Genomic DNA, 19,961 nt, shown 5'->3' with positions numbered 1-19,961 from the left:
CACGGCCACTACACCTCATATCATCCATAAGTGGCAGACCCTTGCTGACAGGAAGAAGAGCATTGGCACCGCTGCACCCTGCACATGTACCTTTTGTCACACTGTGTGTGAAGCAAACATGGACCATCTTGCTCTGCACTGCTCCGCTTTTGATATTCATAGACTGGACCATAATGTTTTTTCAAAATTCAGCTATAGAAGCATTACATAGGGACATTCTCGAAAATCCTCAACACCTGGTGACCTTAGCCCAGTATGGCGTTGCCAGTGGCCTGGCGAGCATGATTTAGTGGGCGTCTACCTCCCTCCCTATTCCCCCTCTTCCCCCTCCAGCGACATTCGGTCCTCCCATTCCTAATAAAAGAATTTATCATCATCATCGTATTAATGGCTTCTTTAAAACCCGGCAATCGAAACCGCATCCAAAAACGAAGAGTTAGCCGCATCGAAAAAATAGGCACTAACTCCCCTTGTAAAAAGCGGCGGTGCTGTCCTAATGATGCGACTCACCAAGGTTCGACGCCTACCTGATCGATTCTGTGTTGTTTTCACATCGGAGTTGTTGAAGGACTCGCCCCAGGAGAGGCCCCTAGCCCCTCAACGCATTGCTAGAAGTGTGGAGGAAGTGACGTCATTTTTGTTGGGCCTATAAACAGCGTTGCCTAGTTTTTTACCGCCGCGGCGGCTAAATCTGACCAAATGCCACGGACAATTTTTTAGGGCGCTTTGACCCTAGCTGCCTCGCTACGCTTGCAACACAGCGCAGTCACTACGGCAAACGTTTTTAGATTGGGTCAGTTTGAAAACTTCGCTGTTGGAGGCAGCCCCAACTCGTATCACGGCTGCAGCGGCGCTGGCGTCACCTCGAGATGAACGGAGTGAGCAGCCGCCGCAGCCGGCTGCTGCCGGCAAAAGCCTTCCCGCTCAGCGTTGGCGAAAGCAACAGTCGGTCGTTTGCGTGCTGTACGTTCCTTCATTGTGAAGCGACGCGAAATTCTTCGCAGCTGAGACGTAGCGCACACCGCCATGCTGTACGGACCCAAACACTGCTCCCGTCGTCTGCGTTCGCTTTCGGGAGCCGCTCGTACCGCGAAGCTGTTGTCAAACCGGAAACAGCAGAGGAGAATGCGGCAGAGTGCTGGGCCAGCGCCCTCTAGAACAACTTCAGGCCTGCTCGCTCCTCCGGTCACGGCCTGTGACGTCACTGAGTTCTGACCTACGGCTTCCGTCGAGTGGAAGGGCCGCGCCGTTCTTTCAACAGTGTTGCCATTTTAGCGATTTTGTCGCTAAATTTAGCGACTTCTTATCTATTTAGCGACAGATTTTTAAAATTTAGCGGGAAGCGACATTTTTAGCGGAATCGCCCAAGAGTTCAGTGAAATTCTAGAGACTTCGCTATTCAACAGTAATGTCAGTGTTTTGAACGGCTTTAGCGCTTTCGTGAACACCTCCATTTTAAACTTCTGTAAGGCCCTAGCACACTCTTGTTTATCCAGGATACCATTGGGTCACCCCCTTTGTAAGAGATATCTCCGAAGATTTGCCACAGACTTCACGGTTGCCAAGTTTGGACATACATGCAGTACAGGGTCACCTAAGGCGAGCTGTGTCGGGAGTCTCGACTTAATCTGGAAACGTTGTATCGTCGTCTACGGCTGAACTAGAGTTAAAATTTCTCGTACACTCTAGCTGAACTGTGCATAGACAAATAGTTACCTATACCGCCTTGGAGGGACGCCAAATCCTCGAAGCAGCGCCAAGCTTTAGGGAGTCTGTTCTCTTATTTGGATGATATTGGCCTTATTTCAAAATTATAAATCACCTGGCCCAAGCTCAGAGCAAAAATCAAATTTGTGAAAGTCCGTTATCGCGCCAAGTTAACGACAGTTTCTTTTTTCTTTTTCTTTCCTGCCCAGCTCTTTCTTGGGCCTTTTCTTCCCCCATCCCCATACCTCAGCGGAGAAGCATCTAGCGTCTGATTGGCACTGCTAACGCCTACAAAGCTGCCAATCAACCGCCAACGTTAGCATAGAGTGAACTAGAACCTATTCTAGTTCACTCTAGTTAGCAGATTCGGACTCGACCGCCATTACCACCATCGAGGAAGAGCTTTTCTACTGGACTCGACATCCGTGTGCAGCGTGTGTGCGCGTATTCTGGTACACTGGCGCACTGGTTCAAGCTTAAAGGCAAATCAGACGTTTTTTTTTCATTGTAAAAGTATACGAGAGGCACCCCTTTTTTTTGTTGTTCTTACATTTTCAGCTCAAAGAAGCAAATAAATTTGTTTTCACTGTACATTCAACTTCTTGAACTATTTCAGTTAAGTTTAACTGGAAAAACCTACTTTAAATGGATTTATTAGGCTTTCGAAATTTAGCGATTATTTAAGCGACTTATCTGTACAATTTAGCGACTATTTAGCGAATTATTTACCTTAAATTTAGCGGCACGCTTCAAAACAAGATGGCAACACCGCGTTCGAGTTGGCCGGCGTGCTAAGCCTGGCGAGCCGTTGACGCGGTGTGTTGATGACTTTTGTTCTTGTTACTGTGTTCTGGTGTTTCTGGCGACCTGAGAAGAGGTGTTTCTCTGAATATGTGAACAGCTGCGTGATAGTGCGATGTGCTTGGTCGTTAACCGAACGTTCGCCTGCAAACTACCGTATGGGGCGATGCTGCGTGCCGAACTGTCGCGGGAACTACGACACCGGACCAAAATTTCGAGTTTTCTCGTTCGCCAAGGACGCCCGCAGAGTGGAATGGGAGCGTGCCGTTCGTCGAGATGACGTCGATATTCGTTCTCTCCGCGATCCAAAGGCGTGTATTCGTTTTCATTACTTGCTGTTGAGTAATTCGTGCTTTGTTATGTTCACGCTATTGCTATTGCCGCGTGTGTTGATTTTTGTTTTGAACCATTCGCTTTGGCTTTACCGCTTTGTTGTGAGGGGAATTGCGCAATCGCCACAATGTGGCTCGCATGTTTTAAGTGATCTTCCTTGTAGAAGCGCCGGGACGCATTATAAGTTCACGCAACACTCGAATTTCCTGTTTGTTCTCAAATGTATTTGCTCTCCTGTGCTCTGTCAAGAAATTTCTATGATGCAAGTTTTAAAACGCATGCGGGAAACGGCTGGCACTCGTTCTCGCCGAGTGCGTTGTCGTTCGTTTCTTTAGAAGTAACTCGTGAACTTCGCCGGCCGATGGGCGAGTTCACCTATCTGCCTGCCCGCTTCCTAGCCTGCCATTCTGCAGCATGATATCTATGCCTAAATATTGGAGCCAACACATTTTGGCTCCTCACGACCGTCGGTCAACGTTGCTGACGTGGACGACTACCAGCGAAGGGGCGTGTACACTATGGTGCCCCACTACCAGCAACAGGAAGATTTTCGTCGTGATTCCCATCGTACACAGGGCGCCTACTACCCGGAAGAGCACCATCGCTCGAGTTTTCCAAGAAGGCCATTCTCGCCTGGTCAGCAGTATCCTCGTCACGAACCACCCACGTGCTATCGATGTGGACTAGTCGGCCATATTTCGCGGTTTTGTCGCCGTCGGCGCCAAGGACCCAACGACGATCCCACGTTCACGTTTCCCCGGCCCAATAACTTCAACCCTGGCACTCGATGGTATCCACCACTGTCGTCAACACGTAACGACCAGCCGACCGGTCCACGCAATGGCTCCCCCGCTTCGGACAGAAGTTTGACTCCACCGCCTCTACGCCAGCGCCAGTCTCCATCACCTCGGCGCCGTCCAATGTCGCCACCGCCGGGAAACTAGCCGGCGCGGCCGATGGAGCTGAGGTCGCCGGACAGCCTTTACGAAATATACCTCTGCCCGTTTACATGGTCAAAAATAAGATTGAAGTTTTAATTGATGGTGTGGCAACGATGGCTTTGGTTGACACTGGGGCAACAGTTTCTGGGATGAGTAAGGCATTTAAAGACAGCCTTGGGACTAAAGTAATGTTCAGCTGGGATCGAAGTGCCACATTTCGAGGCGTTGGTGGTGAACCGTTGTGGCCCCTTGGTACTTGTACAGTGGATGTGTCATTAGGGGGCAAAAGCTTCAAAGCAGAATTTGCGGTACTTCAGAAGTCTACACACGAAGTTAGGTATTCTCGGTATTGACTTCTTGCAAGAATGTGGTGCTAAGTTAGATTGTGCGACTGGCGAACTCTGTGTAAGCAGTGTTCTTTACTCTGCACTTGCCGAAGAACCTTCACGTTCGAGCGAACACGCTTTGGTTGTTTCGGAAGACATGGTTCTACCTCCCCGATCAGCGTCCTTTGTACCTGTCATGGCCTGCGGTGCTGTGGAGCCTTTCTTTTGTGCAATGGACCTCTCCCGGGGTACGTCACGCAGCGGCCGTGACGTCACGGAAAGCGCACGTGCTGGGTGTGGCCGGGAGGGTGGTTGGCAAAACATTCGGACCGGCGCGCGGGGCGTATGCAGTGAGGCTGCATTAGACGCGCGCAAAAGTGGAATTTCTGTTTACGTGTTGGCTCTTCTGATGCCGGTGGGCTGCTGTGCTCTCGGCTACGCAAATCTTGCGAGCAAAATCAGCGGCATCAGACTTTTCGGAGTCCCCAAAGAGGTAAATTCTGCGCGCAATGATGCGCGCAATGTGCGCAATGTGCCGAAGAGGCTGGCAGCCAAAGCAGTGACATGGTCTGCTCTTACTCGTAGCAACATTTCCCATTCTCGAACTTCTGCTTCCCGTGTGTACGAGGTTTCGGCGCACGTTAAAGATCCCCAGGTGGTCAAAATTAATCCGGAGCCCTCCACTACGGCGCGCCTCATCGCCTGCGTTGCGTCGGCGCGTTAAAGCCCTATAATCAGTCAATCAATGAATTTAACTTCTGCTGTTCTCCAAAGCGCCGTCATACCGTCTACATTGGCAGTCCGCGCTGATTCGTGCCATGAAATAATGCTGTTTATCAACCATCTGCTATCATGCAGCACCAGCAGAAATTTGGTCAAGTGAAATAGTGCCGGGGGTAGGGGGCACACGGAAATTTTCTTGCTGCGAAATATTATCATGTTTTGAGGAGGTAGAGCACTGTATTAAAAACACAATGAATGCCTAACCTGCTTAGGCGACACGAAATAAATGTTTCGACGAGGGATCGCGATAGCCGCCTGCCGCCAGATCGACAACAAGTGTGGTCTTATGGGGGGATCTGTTCAAGACGAACGAAATTCATTGCTTGTAAGTGCAATAAATTTTTACCTTGACCAATTATATTCTGCCTTGAGGATGCGGCAAAACAGAGATGCTTACCGTGCTCACATTTAGCATCGTGCCTTCGGCGCGAGATGGGCCGCTCACGCGACTCGAAAAAACTCGAAAAATGTGTTTGCCCTAAGCGAACAGACTCAGTGTATGTATTCTTTTGTTCCGGTTTCCCGACGCTTTCGTATTCAGCGGGCGTACAAGGACACTAACTTTAACTATCATGAAATAATGACTACCGAAAATTATTCGGTGCACTGTCGCAAGCTATTCGCACTAACCATATGTGGCTGCTATGTTACTCACGCAATGACGATGAACCGTTTCGCGATTTCACTGGGGAAAAAGGTAGCAAAACAATCGGTCAATCACGTAGAGAACGACATCATCGCAATATTTTTATTGGAATAATTTTTCGCTGTTGCTCTTCATATTTTTGTTTCGTTGCTGCTTATTTTACTTTTTAATCCTTTCATGCTTTACCTTTCCTTTTTCCCCTCGACATGAAATCGTGTGTACGTGCCACTGTCTCCGGGCGACGCAAAGAGACCAAGAACGGGGAGCGTATACGTACGCTGCCTGAGGCACCGCGCTTAGCTTAAGCAGACCTCGAAATCAACAATGAATTAGCTTTCCCTGGAACGTGTCCGAACACAAATAATCTTAAAAAAACATTCTTGGAATGCGTCGCAACAGCACCAACCTTCAGAATGGCTCGTTTAGGCTGTCGCGCACAGATGATCCGAAAGCGTCGCTCTTCAGTTGACCGTACGGTAAACGAAACTGTTGCGGAGGTTGTAGATGCGGAAAGCTACATGCAGGTGCGACGGGCATAGCTAGGATAGCTAGACCCCCACCTGCAATGTGGGCGGCCAGTGACGGCCCGAACCAACGGCACATCGTTCCTTTCGGGCGCCGCGCGGCCAGGCCAGGTCGTCGGAGCAGGCGAGTTCTGCCAACCGCCACCGCACTTCGCCGCCGCGAGCAGGCGCCACCCGTCGCGCACGTGCGCTTCGTGACGTCACGTTGTTTACATACAGGGAGAGGTCCATTGTTGAGCCCATTCTACCAAACTGCGTCAAGAAGGATGTTTTGTTGCCGCACTGTTTGATTTCCGTACACGGTGGGCGCAGTTCCATATGCGCAGTTAACTGCTCAGCAGCTAGTACCGTTCTGCCGCTAGGGACGAAGCTTGCGCTATTTGAAAAGGATACCAGAGTACCCCTTGCAACAGTGAGTGACGAAACTTGCGATTCGAAGGGTGACTGCGCTACGCGTGACGAGCAGCTTTTGAAGATGATAAACAAAGGTCTTCCTTCTGCCGAGAGGGAGGCGTTAGCCCATGTCCTTTCAAGGCATGCGACAGTGTTTGACTTTTCCACCAGCCCCGGCAACAAGACCGAAATCCCGCCTTCTCGAACGCGCCACAGCATAGACACCGGAACCGCCCGCCCGCTCCGGCAAAAACCCTATCGGGTTTCTCCTGGCGAGAGGAAGGTCATCGCAGACCAGGTCAACGAGATGCTACAGAACGGAGTGGTACAGGAATCAGCTAGCCCTTGGGCAGCGCCGGTAATCCTGGTGAAGAAGAAGGATGGTTTCTGGCGATTCTGTGTTGACTACAGACGCCTGAACGCAATTACAAAGAAGGACGTGTACCCTCTTCCTCGCATAGATGATGTCATTGACTGTCTGCACTCCGCCTCCTACTTTTCGTCAGTTGACTTAAGATCTGGTTACTGGCAAATTCCGATGGATCCGGCCCACAAAGAGAAGACGGCTTTTGTGACTCCTGACGGGCTATTTGAGTTTAACGTCATGCCGTTTGGCCTTTGTAACGCCCCAGCTACATTTGAAAGGTTCATGGACACAATTTTGCGCGGTTTAAAGTGGGAGATTTGTCTGTGCTACCTCGACGACGTAGTAATTTTTGGACGCACTTTTGAAGAGCACAACACCCGCCTTGACATGGTCCTGAACTGCCTGGAAAAAGCCGGCCTTGTGCTAAATTAAAAAAAATGCCGTTTCGGCGAGCGCCAGACCTTAGTGTTGGGGCATCTAGTCGACAAAGATGGCGTTAGACCTGATCCACAAAAGAGTGAAGCCGTGAGTCAGTTTAAGCAGCCAAAGTCTGTGCACACTAAACTTTTTTACACCCTTTTGGGCCGAAAAGGGTGTAAAAATCTTGTCCCATGGCTAACACCCTTAAAAGGTGTTTTGGCAAAAAAAGGTGTATGGATGAAAAAAGGGTGATGAGCTCAACACCTTTAAAAAAGGGTGTTGAGGATTCTCAACACCCTAAGAAAAGGGTGTGGAGTCTCACACCCTTTTTTTGAGGTGATGGCATGCGCAGAGGCAATGTCAAACGGCGGAGCGCGCAGCATTCAACACAAACAGCCAATACGTACAAGTTACAGTTGGAACACGGGATGCAAGCGGTACAGGGAGTGCATACTTACTTAGCATTACATGTGCTGTTCTTGCTTTTATACCCAGCAGAGGAAAGCCCCCAGATGGAGTCGGTGGGCTTGTCGCAAAAAACTGATATTTTAGCGCTAATTTTGTAAGTATGGATTTTACTACGAGAATATACAAATCAACACATGGATTTGCAAAAACGTTTTAATTACGCGGTAGTTTTTCTGATCCGTAACTTAAAGAATTTTATTAAATATCATACAAATCTTCCCTGCCACCTCAACACCCTTCAAAAAGGGTGTTCATTATTTCAACACCATTTTTCCCAGAAGGGTGTAAAGCTGCAAATTAGGGTGTTCGAAACTAAGAAACAGGGCGTAAAGAAAAAAAGGGTGTGAGAAAAGACCGCCAACGAAGAAAAAATGTGGAGAGACCTCCAATTTTGGAGGCATTTTGTACATGTTTACACGGGTGGACTGAACATTCTCTACAAGCGGGCGGGGGGGGGGGTGTGCCTCACGATGTTTACAGCAATATGAATTGGCATAATTTATTACCAGTGAAGCTCTGTAAGCTTCAGGAGGTAGTTTCGGCAACATTAGCAAAAACATACAAAGAAAAAACTGGGGCGCCTGTAAAGGGTGCACCACCGCAGATAGGGTATTATGACAGTGAAGTCGGCTTTCGAGCTTGTTAGAGTGTGAGCACAAGGGGCGTATGCGTATCCGCACCTCTTACTGTACCATTTCAAAGGTACTAGTCTTTTTTGGATTCTAAAAGGTAAAAAAATTCGGGCAGCTTGCAATAGTGGTGCAAGACTGGAGAAACAGCAACGCTGGGGGCCGACCTACCTTGTTTCGCTCTTGGATCTCCTGGAAATGGGGAGGGGGGGGGGGAGGCGGGCACACTGGAACAGCCTTGTAAAATCTGGTTAAATTTGGCCTCATCCCTGAGCGGTCATCCTGGCTTAGCAAGAACATTGTAAACCTTAGCAAACATAACAAAACCTAGCAACACCGGAAGAAACTAGGTCGACCCCCAGCTCCGCTGTTCTTTTTTTGCAACTGAACACCTATTTCACACCGTTTCAACAACCTACAGAAAGCCAAGCGTGTTGCAGTTCGTAAACATCCTTTTCGCCACACGACTACAGTCTTCTTAATTTTGAAGGTTCAAATTGGTGTTTCACGTGCCAAAGCTAAACTTGGGGCATGAGGTGCACCCAATAAGGAAACGAGCGATCATTGCATAAGAGCAATTATTTTTTTTGTTGCGTTTGGAAATTTCTTGCGAGTAGAGGAGTATATGAGGGGATGTATTCTTCTTTACAGTGCTATTATGCATCCGAACATGGCCTTATTCAATGAACAGCTGAACACCTTTTCCACACCCTTTCAACACCCTAAGAAAAACCAAGGGTGTTGAAGTTGATCAACACCCTTATTTTCAAACAAAAAGGGCGTAGAGCTTGAAAAAGGGTGTTGAGACTCAAGAAAAAGGGCGTAAAGGCCTCCCAACACCCTTTTTCCACCTATGCTACGCCCTTTTTGGCTAAAAGGGTGTAAAAAAGTTTAGTGTGTGCGCGACCTACGAAGTTTCCTGGGGCTATGCTCCTACTTTCGTCGGTTTGTACCAAACTTTGCAGAGCTCGCTTCTCCCCTGTCTTCTCTGTTACGGAAAAATGCTCCTTTCTACTGGGCATCTGAGTGCGAAGCCTCCTTTTCTCAACTGAAATTTCTTCTCACGTCGGGGCCAATACTACGCCATTTCGATCCGGCTGCTCCTACAGAAGTGCATACGGACGCCAGCGGCATCGGAATCGGAGCAGTCCTTGTGCAGAGACTTCACGGCACTGAGCATGTGATTGCCTTCGCGAGCCGCACGCTCAGCAAACCTGAGAAAAATTATACAGTGACTGAGCAAGAATGTTTGGCTGTCATCTTTGCTGTGCATAAGTTTCGCCCTTACATATATGGACGGCCTTTTACAATTGTTACGGACCACCACTCCTTATGTTGGCTCGTTGGACTACGTGATCCATCTGGACGGCTCGCCCGCTGGGCCCTCAGACTCCAAGAATATGATTTCGTTGTTTCTTACAAAAGCGGCCGCCGACACACCGACGCTGACTGCCTTTCCCGGCTCCCAGTTTCATCTACCGCCTGCGACGCTGACAATTTCGACGACTATCTTGCAGCAGTCGTTGAGACATTCCCTGACACAGAAACCTTCCGGCGAGAACATGAAGGTGACCCCAAGCTAGCGTCCTTCTTCGCCACTGCTCGTGACTCCACCCATCCCAACCGCTTTTCTATTCGGGATGGTCTGCTCTACAAAGCAAACTACAATGCGACTGGAGCGCGGTTCCTTCTCGTTGTACCCGAGCGGCTGCGCCCTTGCGTGCTTCGTGCTATGCATGATGACATGACGTCTGGGCACCTTGGCTTCGCTCGCACATTACACCGCGTACAAGAACACTTTTACTGGCCCAAAATGCGGCGCACGACTGAAAAATACGTCGCCAGTTGTGTGGAGTGTCAGCGTTACAAGCGTCCTGCAACCACACCGCCCGGCCTCCTCCATCCTGTGAATCCACCCACTGCTCCATTTGAGAAAGTCGGGATTGATTTCGTTGGCCCACTTCCACGGACGCCAGCTGGAAACCGCTGGGTTATCGTCTGCGTGGACCACCTGACGCGTTACGCAGAAACTGCGGCTGTACCAACAGCTTCAGCAGCCTCGGTTTCGATGTTCCTGCTAAATTTTATGATTCTGAGGCATGGCGCTCCGCGCGTGCTTATTAGTGATCGTGGCCGCCAATTTATTGCGGATGTTGTAGAGGAGCTACTTCGCCTTTGCACCTCACAGTTTCGTCATGCTACACCATATCATCCGCAGACCAACGGACTTGTTGAACGCACAAATCGAACACTTCTCAACATGATTTCAATGTACGTGGCATCAGACCACAAAAACTGGGATGAAGTATTGCCTTTCATAACTTACGCGTACAACACGGCCAAGCACGAAACAACCGGCTACAGTCCCTTCTACCTCGTCTACGCACGCAATCCTCGTACTCCTCTGGACACTATCCTGCCATTCTCGTTGCACGACGAGGAGTCAGTTGCCAAGACTCTGTGCCTGGCCGAAGAGTCCCGCCAATTAGCTCGCCTGCGCACCCTTGCATCACAGTCCCGGTCTAAACAGAGATACGACGTTCGCCACCGCAGTGTATCATTCTGTAAAGGTGATTTGGTGTGGTTATGGACTCCCTTTAGGAAACGCGGACTGTGTAGCAAGTTTTTGTCGCGTTACACTGGCCCATTCGTTATTCTCGACCGTGTAAGCGACGTGACCTACGTCATTTCGCGTCTCACAACACATGGTCGCCGGTCCAGCAAGACCCAACTTGTGCACGTCGCCCGGCTAAAGACTTATCACCCTCGTGCTACTGAGTGACTCACCCGGCGGGTTTCGTCTGCGGAGGGGGGAAATGTAACGCTACATAACTTGTTGAATTTTGTGCACAGTAGATGGCATTGACTATGTCACAGGCCAATCCCGCCGGCGAAAACGGCGGGGCGACGAAGAGAAGAACGAGGTGCTGGTTCGCGTATCCAGGGCTCGGACACGACGCTCAGCGACGGTCCTCACCCAGGTTTTTTAAATAAACCCTGAGCTCACCCCTCAGTGCCTGAGCGTCACCGCAACAATATGTTTTTAAGGGGTCATATGCGTCGTTAGAACGAAAATAGGCAGAAAAAGGAAGAAATTCTGTGGAAGCACAGCAAGTGGCATCAAAGAGAGTGTTGATTTTATTTGTACACACCTTATCACTCAACGTTTCGTGATGAGTATTAAAAAGATATCTTGGAGCACACCGTCTTGTAGTTTCTATATTTTTTTCGATTGCTATGAAATTATCTTTAGAGCTGTCGTTGAAATTTCGATGTCACCGCAGGGCACCACGCACTTCTGTAACAGCTTCTATTTTTAACTGAGAAATATGAGTGGGGTTAGGACATGAATTCATGTGTGTTGTATATTTCCGGATGCTGCACCCGCACCTTTCTTGCGGTTTTCTAATTACATGCCCATCACTCGAGCCCCTTCCGTTAATTTGTTTGCTTGAAATGACCCGCCGCCGTGGCTCAGTGGCTAAGGCGTTGTGCTGCTGAGCACAAGGACGCGGGTTCGATTCCTGGCCGCGGCGGCCGCTTTTCTGATGGAGGCGAAAAGCGAAAACGCCAGTGTGTACGAGACTTCGGCGCACGTTAAAGGCCCTCATGGGTGGTCAAAATTGATCCGGAGCCCTCCACTGCGGTGCGCCTCATCGCCTGTGCAGTTTCGGTGCGTTAAACCCCGTCATCAATAAATTTCCTTGAATTGTATACCGGTGCACTTCATTGACATGTGCACGTTTGTACAAAGCTAATATTTCCGTATTTTCTAGCCAAGTAAATAAGGGGGATATCAAGGAGAAAGCCTCTAATAATACATTTTGTTTTTGTCGATGGTTTTTAGGTATGCGAGCTACCTTTCAAGACTGAGTAATTCAGTACGACCACCACGTACACCGATCCTAGAACCGGCAGAAAAGTAAAAGCTCCCATGGGTGCCACTCGACTTACTCCAGACGCAGTGCCGACAATCTTTGCCGATTCCCCTGCTTACCTAAGCGACTGCGCACCAGTGCGCGAGGAGCCCGAGGAAACGAGGAAACGTCGCGAAGCATCGCATCTGGAGGAAGCTATTCCAGTGTCAATTTCTTTGCACGAAGAAGAGGACCAGCAAAATAAGCTGCAGTCATACGAGGACCTTGTATCGCGACTACAACGCGTCGACCTATCCAGCTACTGCACAGCAGTACAAGCAGCACACGCTCTTGTTTCTTCATGTAGAGGGCGAAGGTCCACCGGACGTTGAAAGATCTGTGGTTGTCAGCAGGAACACGGAGGTTACGGCTTTCTGCAGAAAGGCGAAACTACCTGGGAAAGATCTCCTCATCCCATCTAGACTGGGCGATCTGCGCTGCCTGCAGACCGCACTAGACAGTGTCAGAACTTTCAAGGGTCCAGACGTTTGTGATAAGGATGAAAAAGTAAAGGCAAGTTTCAACTTGTTGTTCTTGCTGGACAGCCTCAGGTCAGATGATCCTTTTCCGCAAGAGAAAATAGAAACCTTTAGATTTATCACGGAACAGCTAGAGCTACTGCAGAAAAATGATCACTCAGTACGGTACTCTGATGAGATTTTGATATTCTCTAGTATTTTGCACACTATTTCCCAACACGCCTAACGATTCATTCGCAGCGTTGGCAAGGTAGCACTGCCACATAGATTTACGCTCATGCGAATCTGTTCGCAATATAACGTGAACCCTGGAAATGAGCAGGACGATGAAGGGCTTTTACGTTATGTGAAGAAGCGATCAAGCCTTCTCAAACCGCATAAAAATATTGTGGGTATAATGTTGACGAGATCCAAATTCAGCCGTACTTCGAATACAAAGGTGGCTCGGTGACCGGGGCGGCTTCTAATTCAGAAGAAGCAGCCAAAACTGCTCATGTTTTTATGATATAATCCTTGCTATCAGCGCACGAGGATGTCGCTCACATTCTGCGAGTGGCTAACATTGAAGCAGTTGAACTGCATGAGGCCCTGAGAAAGCCAATTCTAGAAAGCAGGGCTTACTGTCATCACAGTAATCACAGACGACAATTCCATAAATAGAAAGGTGATGTCCTTTTTTCCTAAGACACGAACAGTTGACATTGTGTACCCTTGCCCAGCAGGCGATTCAAGGCCCCCTTTTTATTTGGTAGATCCTGTGCACCTTCTAAAATGTGTAAGGAACAACTGGTTAAACCAAGAAAATCCTGGTACCTGCATTTTTTTCCCCGAATTTCCCGGCACTTCCTCGCTAGTTCAGGTCTTCGAGACCTGCATGCTTCTGAGCAACACAGTGTCTCAAAGTTTGGCTATGGATTGAGCTAAAAAGCACTGCATCCATCCAACATTGAGCACCAAAACGTGAAGCTTGTTTTAAAAGTTTTGAGTTCATTTGTGGTGAAGGTTCTAAAAATTCGGGGAAACGAACTTAGTTTGAACTACGCCGCTTGGACAGCGCAATTCATTGACCTAATTTTGAAGTGGTGGCATATTGTCAATTCAAAAAAATTGGGCCCATCTCCCCGCGAGGGGGAGTCGAGTAAATGCGTCGCATAGGGGGTGGGTGTATTGCGTTAACGTTTAGTGTTTGGGGAGTTGGTGGTAGTGAATGCGTTGTATCAGCAGCCTCTTGACGTAGTTTTAATGAGTCAAGGATATAAGGCGCGTTCGTAGCCTCCCATTCTGTGTCGGCTTTGTGGCGCAGTGGGTAGAGCACCATGTACATAGCGTTCCGCCCGCAGGGTCGAGGGATCGAAACCAGGCGCCGGATAGTATTTTTTTTTATATAGTGTTGGGGGAGGGGTGCGGACTACGACTAAGGACGTCAACGCTGGTGACATCGTGAGTTACTGAAATGCTCTGCATTTAAAAGCCCCTCAAATGGCCGGCGCTTAAGAGATCCGCTTCAGGATCCAGTAAGGAGTTTGAGTGACAAGCAGATCGAATTTCTTAACAATTTCGTAGATTGGTTGGAGACGTGGCGAGACATCAGAATGGATACCGGGGCATTGACCACAGAAACCCCTGCAGCGCTGCGGCTTACTTGTTACTCGCTTGTCGAACTGTGCCGGTACTGCCTTGCAGAACTAAATTTCAATGATGTCTTGCTGGGCAAAATTCAGGCCGACAGTTTGGAGGAAAGGTTCGGACAGTACCATCGCCTCTCTGGAACAAATTGCCACAGATCAATACAGCAAATCTTCGAGTCAGAAAAGAAGCTGAGGCTACAAGACAGTTTGTTTTTGCCCGATATTCGGGAAATACAGAAGCCATGTGCTGTAACATTTGACGGAGCTCAACTGACACAGGAGTACGGTATTAAGATATCAGACTGTGATATAAAAATGAGTCCAATTTGCAGTAATAACGTACATTGCAGGCTTTTGCGCCCACGCCATGTGAAAGAAGCTGCCTTGTGAGTATTTTTTGTGCCATGAATATTACATCTGAGGACCGGGAAAATCAGCGTGAGAGAAATGTCCTCATTGAAAAACTCTCGAGAGGCGCTCTGAAGTTTCCCCAGCCGACTGTCATTATACAGTTCTACATGCCCACATTGTCTTAGAACAGCATAGCAGCAAAGAGAATGCCTCACGTTTTCATACAACTCCTAAACAGGGGGAGCTCCTTCTGTCTATCACAAGGCACCGTTGCGAAAGTGAGGATTTCGATGTATGTACCAATGGTCATCACCCTGACACAGTGCTGACTAATATACTTGTGGCAGCAGCAAACACTATTCTGAAAAATACGTTCACATGAAGACAGATATTTTGCAGACTAAAAACACGCAGTCACAGCAAAGGAAACTGCAGAAGTTTTCAAAATGAACAGGAGGTTTCATGCGTTCTCTGGGCAGTGCAAATGTATACACCTTTTTAACTTATTGCTCCTGGAGCCACAATTTTATCAGTGGGCTGTGCTAGCGGCTCTATGATTGGCGCAGTCCACAGGAAAATGTAACTGCGCATGCGCAACACAGCCCAGAACATGTCCTGATCTTATTAAAGATTAACGGATGAAAAGGTTTATAGAACAGCTTTTTTTCAAAAACTCTCATTTATTCTTTTCTCGTGCAGTTACGTCCTATTACTCTAGTGTTCATAGTCTCTGCCCGACACGGTATTTTACCGTACACGCGAATAAAAGCCCTCACCATTCATATTGCTCACTATGGCGGTTACTGAGAAATGTGTATCACCTGCATTATGCTTGTACGGTCGCGCGAGTCTTTATTATTATTTTCACCATTTTATTGTTCTCGAGTGGTCTGCAACATATTGCTTAGCAAACCAACGATTTTTTTCGGTACCTACTGTATGCCACCTGTTTGCCACATTTCACTGTTTTTTTAATATTGCGCTAGAGTTGCTTGCATTGCAATGCTTACTAAACTATCGATTGATAAAATTAGTTGCGAGTGCAGCAAGTGCGTGCTGTCTTTGTTCCCTTAAGTGTTCTCGTTCAGAGGGCTCTGCTTCACCTATATGGCATGATGACCAATAATGAACTAGCCCAGCTTTGAAGCGTATTGATTTTTTTTGTCACATGCCATCTATCTGTATCGTCGCGAGTACAGTATGTGTCCGTAATGATAAATTACCTATCACTTGCCTTATGATCAACCTCGCCGGCGTTATCGCTTTCACATTTTCATATTCTTTGTGATTATTGTGCGCAACACTGTATTATTTACAGTCGGTGTATAAGGAAACCCAAAAGCATGTACTTCTTTGACAAAGGCTGGGCCAACAGGTGAAATGTTAGTAAAATGTATGTGCAAATCCAACGTCCGTCGTACTCATTTTTCTTCATTATACTTCCGAGGCCGACGTGATTTTCTTGCCACAGCTATATGTATATGTGAGAACGGACGTTAAAGCGTTGTGGCTTCCCTAAACCAGCGCTGATTACAGCGCGAAATGCAAAATAAAGCGGTCACATATGTGGAACTCCCAGCGATCGTTTGTTTCCGCGGCAGGCGACGAGACGCGCCGCCCGCGTGGATCGGTCAACACGCGTGACGTCACGGCGGTAGTGAGCAGGCCTGAACTTTTTTCTAGGTGGCATCGGCTGGGCTCAGTGCGCTCATGACATGGCGGGCGTGGCTTCACAAATGCGTCGTCAGGGCCTCTTCTAACCTTTTCTTTCCTCCATAATATAGTGCCTAGCCAGTATATTCTAGGCACTATATCCATAACTCGCACTGTCCGGCGATGACGTCCCTCACGACAGGCGAAGGTGATTGCCGTCACGCCAAGCGAAGGTACCCCGCTGGGCCGGCAGATGGCGCCACCACCTCGACCGTCGTCCATGCGCGATCTCTGCAAGCGGCACGGGTCCGCCGCCCAGGCACAGATATACCACCAGTCTTTCGTGGGTCAGCTTCGAGTACGCACATACCGGTGCAAGTGGCGTTGTAAACAATCCATGCCTCTGCAGGAGGGGGCCGCCAGCGTGCTTAAGTCAGCCCCGTTTTTTAAATGCAGAGCATTTCTTTAACTCACGATGTCCCCCGGCGTTGGCGTGCGTCCGCAACAGCCGTTCCAGGTGCGCCCTCTCCCCCACTCCTCCGCCCCCGCATCACGCTACCCTCCTCGCTCTCAACAACAGGTCCGCACCCCTCCCCCTACACTATATAAAAAAATAATACTTACCGGCGCCTGGTTTCGATCCCACGACCCTGCGAGCTGAACGCGAGGTACATGGTGCTCTTCCCACTGCGCCACAAAACCGACACAGAATGAAAGGCTACGAACGCGCCTTATATCCTTGACTCATCCAAACTACGTCAAGAAGCTGCTGATACAACGCATTCACTACCACCAACTCCCCAAACACTAAACGTTAACGCAATACACCCACCCCCTATGCGACGCATTTACTCGAGTCCCCCTCGTGGGGAGAAGGTTCTTTTTCAGCAGACTTCACAGGTGTAGAGCTGGCAAAATTTTTTCACTTATTTTCCGCATTCACTTATGCAATCTTATATCAACGGACGTGAACAATGCGTGGCGATAAATGGGTATCAGTCGTCATTTCAACAAATACGGTTCGGTGTACCACAAGGAAGTGTTTTAGGCCCCTTTTTATTTAACGTATACGTGAACGATCTCATTTGTATCGATAACAGCTCACAGTTTGTCTTATATGCTGACGACACGAGCCTGTTTCTGTCCTCAGATAACGTTACCGACTTGTTCTCTGCTGCAAATGCTGTTCTAGATAAACTGCGCGAGTGGTCCGAAGCAAACTGCTTAAAAATCAACACAAAAAAGTCAAAAGCTATCTTGTTCACACCAAAAAATAAACGTGTATTCGTTACGGAAGATCTTTATCTAGCTAATTCTAAGATCGATCTAGTAGAGCAACACAAAGTTTTGGGTGTGGTGCTTTCACGTCACATGAGCTGGGATGCACACGTTCAAATGTTGACCAAACAACTATCTTCTGCTGTGGGTGTACTTTATCGGTGCCGGGACTTCTTCCCACTCAGTATCAAACTTCAAATTCACCACTGTATTTTTAGATCACGTTTAAACTATTGCACATTGGTTTGGGGCACTACAACAAAAAATAATATTACCACCCTAATGTTGTTAGAGAAGAAGGCGGTTCGCTGCATTAACAACGTACACTACCTTCATCCCACTCGAGCACTTTTTGCACAGCATAAATTAATAAAGATCGATAATCTATACGATTACCGCCTGCTTTTCCAATTCTACTTTTCTGATGCTCTCAATCAGCAGTTCCTGAAACGATTATCTTGCCTAACAATCCGGACCCAGAATTACTCAACTCGCAAACCTGATATGTGGCTAGTACCATTTCCCCGAACTAATTACTTTTTCCAAGCATTGGCACATAACATTCCGTCCATTTTAAACAGAAACAGCGTCGAATTTTTAGGGCAGAGCTTTACGCGACATGCCCTTCGTGATGCTTATGTCAATAAGTAAATGTTGTGTTCAGAGTTTTATTCGCATATTTTGTCGGTCTGTTTGTTGAATGCTTTTAGTAAGTGTAAAGTACGGGAAACGTTTTGCCTGCGATTGCCTGCTCCCCTTCTGTTGTAAATTCAATGATGCTTTTACACACATGTTTTTTTTTTTTAAATAGACTTGGTATATCACATGATTGTACAAATCTTGTTTTTAATTATCACTGTACGAATGCATGTCATTGAAGTGTATATTGGGCCCCCTGGCCCCGTCAAGCTGCGTCTAGAAACGCTGGGCAGTGATCATTATATAATACAGCTGATGCTTCCCCATAACACATCCCAACAAAGGAAAATAGGAACAGTCCGCATTACTGATTGGCGGAAATTTAGAGAGACGACACCAGCAGGTCCCATTGATGAAATTGAAAGATGGACGGAGCAGATGCTGGAAGCCGCAAAAAAACAGACTAAAGAATTCACATTAACGCAGGACTGCCCGGCCATAGATGCCCATCTTATGCACCTTTGGGAAGCCCGGCGGAGTCTCACTAAACGGTGGAAGAAACGCAAAACAAATCGGAAGTTCCGTATTCGTATCGCTCACCTGACCCAGAAAGCCACCGATTATGCAAGACAACTCAGTCAACAAAATTGGTCTCAATTTTGCACGACTCTCCAGGGCACCCTTGGAACTCGTCGCACGTGGCATCTCCTTCGCTCTCTAATGGGTAGCAAGGAAACTAAATCAGCCTCGTCGCATCAACTAAAACGCCTCATTCACAATTATCAAGGCACAGAAGAAGATCTCCTGGAAGAATTAAAGAAACCGTGGGAAGACACAAGTGACAAGGCCCCACTACCCCATGAACCGTACATGGGTGGCTCCAACCAAGAAATGGATGCTCCATTCACGGTCGCTGAAATTGAAGCGGTGGTCCAAAACTTGACCCGGAATACTACACCAGGAAAGGACAAGATTCCAAACAAGCTGCTACGAAATTTGGACACCACGGCGTTAGAGGCTCTATTAGAATACATTAACGAACATTGGATTGCCGGAACACTCCCATCCCAGTGGAAACACGCCGACATTACATTGATACCAAAACCCGGTAAGCCACTAGCCCCAGGAAATCTGCGACCCATTTCCCTCACATCTTGTTTTGGGAAGTTATTAGAACACATGGTACAAAATCGCCTTTCCCCGTTTATCCAAGATAATGGGCATTTCCCAACAAATATGTATGGATTCCGCCCCCATTTATCCACGCAAGATATCCTGCTGCAACTTAAAGAAGAAATAATAGACAGGCTTTCCAATTCGCACAAAAGATGCATACTAGCTTTGGATAACAAAGGAGCCTTTGATAATGTTAACCACCAAGCCAATCTTCGTGGACTAGCCTCAATTGACTGTGGCCAGAGGCTATATAACTATGTTGCGGCCTTCCTGACAAGACGCACGGCAACCATCGGAATAGGCCACCTCCGTTCAAGAACATTTAAAACAATACCAAAAGGCACTCCACAAGGTTCGGTGATATCACCGCTCCTATTCAATATAGTAATGAAAGATCTCCCTCGAATACTCAATGACATCCCGCATCTACGGAATGCGCTTTACGCAGACGACTTGACCCTTTGGACCCCCACAGGATCAATGGGGGAGCAACAAGACGCCC

The 19,961-nt window shown here is 48.0% G+C and overlaps 1 pseudogene; it reads left to right on the top strand.

The window, feature by feature from the left end:
• Positions 1-2,666: 2,666 nt before the first annotated feature.
• Positions 2,667-14,752, top strand: LOC144161877 (uncharacterized; annotated as a pseudogene).
• The last annotated feature ends 5,209 nt before the right edge of the window (positions 14,753-19,961 follow it).

This window comes from Haemaphysalis longicornis, unplaced genomic scaffold (genome assembly GCF_048455015.1).
Source record: "Haemaphysalis longicornis isolate Haplotype H1 unplaced genomic scaffold, Haemaphysalis longicornis Haplotype H1 scaffold_12, whole genome shotgun sequence".
In the NCBI taxonomy this organism is placed as follows: Eukaryota; Metazoa; Arthropoda; class Arachnida; order Ixodida; family Ixodidae; genus Haemaphysalis; species Haemaphysalis longicornis.
This window is presented reverse-complemented; position numbering and strand designations above follow the sequence as displayed.